This window comes from Lissotriton helveticus, chromosome 1_1, assembly GCF_964261635.1.
Source record: "Lissotriton helveticus chromosome 1_1, aLisHel1.1, whole genome shotgun sequence".
Classification (NCBI taxonomy): Eukaryota; Metazoa; Chordata; class Amphibia; order Caudata; family Salamandridae; genus Lissotriton; species Lissotriton helveticus.
In genome coordinates this window covers 1,470,342,639-1,470,347,872 of record NC_136057.1, presented here as the reverse complement: position 1 = coordinate 1,470,347,872, position 5,234 = coordinate 1,470,342,639, and positions in this window count along the sequence as shown.

Below are 5,234 nucleotides of genomic sequence, written 5' to 3'. Positions count from 1 at the left end.
CTGAGACCAAAGTACGGTGGCGTGGCTAGTAAAAGAACAATGGTGTAAACCCAGATCTGTGACTGGGTGTGAATGCTTGACAATGTTCAGCATTCAGTCCATCATCTTTTGTTTGGCTACGAGTCGCCCTTACGCCCTTAGTGGGAAGGGTACGCCCAGATGTGGGTCCTGTGCTTGTTTTGCAACTTGATTCAAGCTGGCCTGGTTGAAGGGGGGGGGTGGGTGATTCCCCATTATCTGTCCCAGGATGCTTGGTTTCCAATCCAGGGAGGGCCTGGCAGTTCTGGCTGGACTGTTCCCATGAGGCGCAGGGTCAAGACTGATTTGCATATGGCTGGTTCATACTGGGGTGGCGTGGTGAAGAACGATAGATTTAACCCAGATCTGTGACTGGGGATGAATGCTTAACAATGTTCAGCATTTAATCCGTCATCTTTTTCTGTGGCTACATCTCTTTTGGTGTCCCATCTATAGAAAAACACAATTTAACCTTTACCATGCTCATGACGAGCTCAGCTCGTCATGAGGCACGGTGCTCCGGTGCTCATGACGAGCTCAGCTCGTCATGAGCCGTGGAACTCTCAGGTGCGGGGAGAATTCCCCTGCTGTGGTGAGCGTTCCACGGGAGCCGGTGCACCTGTGACGAGCTCAGCTCGTCATGAGCACAGGAGCACTGTGCCTCATGATGAGCTCAGCTCGTCATGAGCATGGTAAAGGTTAAATTGTGTTCTTCTATAGATGGAACACTAAAAGAGATGTAGCCACAGAAGTAATTGCGGAACTCCTGATTTAGCTTAAGTTCTTTAAAGCTAAATCGCAGCGAATGGTAACAGGGACCAGACACACACAGCGCTTCCCTTGCGGGAGCGAGCAGGTGCACCATTTGTTTGTAAGATAATTACAAAGATGTCGCCAAAGCACGCTCCCACAAGGGATACGCCAAACGTGCATGCGTTGCAATACAAAGCAATGCAATACGTGCGTGTTTTTGCCCAAAAAGCTGATCGATTCAAAAAGGTCCCCTCCTATGCAGCGAATGCTGAGCGCTGTGCCTCATGACGAGCTGAGCAAAAGTCAACAAATAGGAAAAAAAGGTGTGGCCACCATTTTTCTTTTATTTTCTTACTTTTGTTACAGTCCCGACTTGTGCTTTAGATGTAAACATCATAAGCTAAAGCAGGGGTGCATCCATTGCTTAAAATGTAAAGAAACAGCAAAAAATATATTTATTTACATTTTAAGCAATTGCGGCACCCACACTTTAGCTTGCAATGTTTACAGCTAAAGCACAAGTGCCACAGCGGTCAGGCATTTTTTTCATTTTCCTGACAGTATAGAAAATGCTAGTGCCGATTTGCACCGACATTCCGGACTACATAGCTTGCACTGCTGCAACTTTCCATTGACAAAAGCACAGCCTGAAAGTTGGAAGGCTTTTTTTTTTATCTCCCGTTGTTCACAAAATGTGAAAAGTAATGATTAAATTCTAAAATTTAGCGCTGACATTCTTTCTGAATTCTGCAAAATAGGGTGTCGTTTTGAGGCATAAATGTGATTTGAATTTGTAAATGAGCCGTATTTCAAGAGATACGTGCTAATTAGAGAGCACACATCTCAACCTGAAGTTTATTTGTAAACAGTATAGATTCGTGTTGTGTGCGCCTCCTAGTGTGGAGTATCACAACAAACGGATCGAGCGTTATTGACTGTACTATTTAATTCATCAAACAAGCACATAGTCAGCAAACACATTGGCACCAAAGGTGCGTGCAAATACCTCACAAGCACAACATGAAAAGTTTAGTTTCAGGAAATTATGCTCCAACGTTGCCAACGGAGGAGTTGTTTCTGTTACCCAAAGTACCGTGGACATCTGGTTTGTCAACATTAGTAGAGCCGAGAGCTCACCATGGAAAAATATAACTCGTTACCAGTTATCACGTTTTTTACAACTAAAACACGCAAACGCACCTGAGCTTCTCATTGGTTGGAATTTGTAGTATAGAGTAATTGTGTCAGAGTGAAAGGCACAGAAAGAGTGGCGCGGAGAATGAGGGAGTAAAAGAGAGACCACAGTGAGTAGTAAGAGCCTGGAGGGCGGGGGGGGGGGGGGGGATATAAGAAACTGTTGGCCTTGAGCTCTTCGGATAAAACCAAACCTCATGAAGAGCGCATCATTTCCATAAAAGTGTGTGTGTTCTGCCAGGATGTCGGTGTTATGCAGCCCTTTAAAGCAGCTCAGTGCAGGCACCGTAAAAATCTGGTTTACAAGTTGATGATACAGGTGAAATCACTATAAAGCAGATGTCGCAGTTCTGCTAAGAACCGCAGGCAGACCCTGCCAAGCTTAATATAAACCGTGCAGATTGCAAAAACTTACATTTCCCATCATAATGTGAGGGAAGAACCACAGAGTTACTGTAGAAGAGTAAACGAGGCATGCACAGCCCTTGTACAGACTTCTGCATAAGATCCCGTGTTTGAGTACAATGACCAGCTGCAAAGGTTTACTCTCTAATTCAGCTGCAATGCACGGATTTTGAGCCTCTCCTATAGCCAATTTTATATGATTTTGTTGGGTTGCTTATCGTAGTTCATAACTTATTTAAAAAATGCAAAACCTGCCTACGCCAACTGGAATAAAGGTGTTGGAGCGCTTTGTCAGTGTTTAAAGCTTGGATCGTATGTAACCCTCACTTCCCACTTTGTGTCTGTGTAATTTACAACACTTACACATCTTCACTGCACTATTTATCACTACTTGGAAGACTTCGCAGGCCGGTCTCTTCCTTGGATATTTACAATCTGGCATTTGCGAGAGTTTAAGCTATTGGCATTGTAAATGACAATACCTTTTATTTATGTTTTAAAACCAAAAATATAAATAAAAGGCATTGTCATTTAACAATGCCAATAGCTGAAACTCATGTTAATGCGAGACCTATTGCATTGCAAATGCTTGTTATAATAGAAGTAACCTTCATGCGCACTTTTTAACTAAACTGTTTCTTGACAAAGGGTGGTACATAATGATCCAAACTCATAACCACGCCACTAACAATGGATAGATCTGCAGCCACATGAGCATAGTAATGTAAAACGTTTAGTGACCCCTTTAGGCAACCTGTTTTTGATGGTAAGCTTCATAGTATTCACATGATCACTCTTCCTCACTTATTTTTCTATCGCATACTATAATTGCATCAAAAGCAGCTAACATGCAGCATCATCTAGAAATGGTACACCATTGTCTAAAGGCAACCGCAACAGGCAATGTGCCCTGATGTTTTTACCTTCTGGCAGACATATGATAATGAAATTGTTCTGTAACTGTAACAAGAGTCTAACCAGTCTTGCCAACTCCTTTCACACACGTTTGCCACCAGAAAGACAGTCGTTTTGTAAACAGTCAATATATCAAACCTGACACCCCACATGTAGTTTACAAAAAAATTAATACTTCTCCTTCTATGGCACTAAGGTTAATCTCAGACTGGCTCAAAGATCTTGCTGCATGGGGATGATGCTTTCACGTCTAGTAATAATTTGACTCCGTACCACTCCCAGACTGCTGGCATCTACAGCGGTAAGGCATTTGTTACCAGCAGTAAAGGCATCCAGTGCTGGAGTTTTTACAATTGATTTGTTTGATGTTAGTAAAAGCCTCTTGTTTCTCCCCGGATCATATAAGTATGCCACCTTTCTTCGACAGGCATCCCAAAGCTTGTGCCACATAGGCATGTATTTGAACAAAGCGGGCATAATATTCACTAAGATCAAAGAAAATCTCAAAGCCTCTAAGTCAAAAAGAGGCTTGGCATTAACAGTAGGCATAATGAGACTAAATTTGAACTTTATACTAGATACTGACTTGATGTGCCCTAAGTAATCGAACGCTTGAACAAAAAAACTTGCATTTGTGTTGTTCGATTCTCATGTCTTTTTCTCTGAGTATACGTAATACTTTGACAAGAATTTAATATGCTTCTTTGGAGTGTGAGCAAACATCAAGATATCATCTTGGAAAGCATGCACCACAGTCACCCAAGCAATCCAAATGTTTCTGAAAAATGCAAGGGGTGGAAGCTTAGCCAAAAGCCAACCATAGGTACTTAAATGCATCAAAAGGTGTTATAAATTTCATTTAATCTTGTGACTCTGCAGACAAAGCAACTTGATGCCCAGCTCTATATTAGAATAATACGTTGAACCTTCAGTGTTGGGCAGTATGTGTTGGATCACTGTTAAAAGGTGGCAATCAACTTGTATGCTACTATGTATTAAACCCATTCAGCTGAATTTACGGGTTGGATCATATTTTAGCACTTGGAATAACCAATAGTTTTTTTTTAATCTCCGACTCTTAGGGGCATTGGTTTAACTTTATGTACGAAACATGTACACTGGATAAAACATCAAGACCAACAGGTACATCTGCTCCAGGTTTTGATAGGATTCCCATTTTAGCTAGATACTGCCACCCAATAATGACTTTACCTTTGAAGGCCAGGTACCTTTCTGTAAACCTTCATCTTCCTAAACATGAGAGATTTTTGTTGAAAGTGCCCATTCGATCAATTTCAAAATCACCAAATGCCTTTGTAGAGATAACATGGGCAGATCATGTTTAATTCATGCCCTATCTCTCATCAAATATTTATCCGAAATAGCTGTGACTGGTGATCCTGAATAGCGATTGTACAAAAAGGGCCTTTAAGTGCATCGTATCACTTAAAGAACATGCATCCGCATCACACATCAACATTGCCTTTCTCAGTTGATCACATTAATCTTGTTGAACATCAACACTGTTGACCTTCACGGGCAAACGACTATTCTTGCCTACTGCATGAAAGTGACAATTTTTCCCCCAGCAAATGCTACAGTGCCGGGCAGGAAGGAATGTTCCTACAGTGAGATTTTGACCCACATCTATAAGATATAGTGTTTCTTTTTTCTTTTTGGTTTGCAAAACCTCTGCTTTTGACATTTAGAGCACATACATTTGTATTACTGTCATTAGGACCTATGGATGCATAAAACAACTCTGATGAAGCAGAATGAAAAATTTCCTAGCTATCAGAAAGTTTCAATTCTATTAAGGACTCGGAGGCAAGGATTAGGCATAGCTTTCTTTCTTATTTCATTCAGCAGCCATTTGAAAGCAGATAACAAATAGGAGAAAAAACGACATCTCCCATGATGCCTCAGGGGATGAACTACAGTCCAACAGC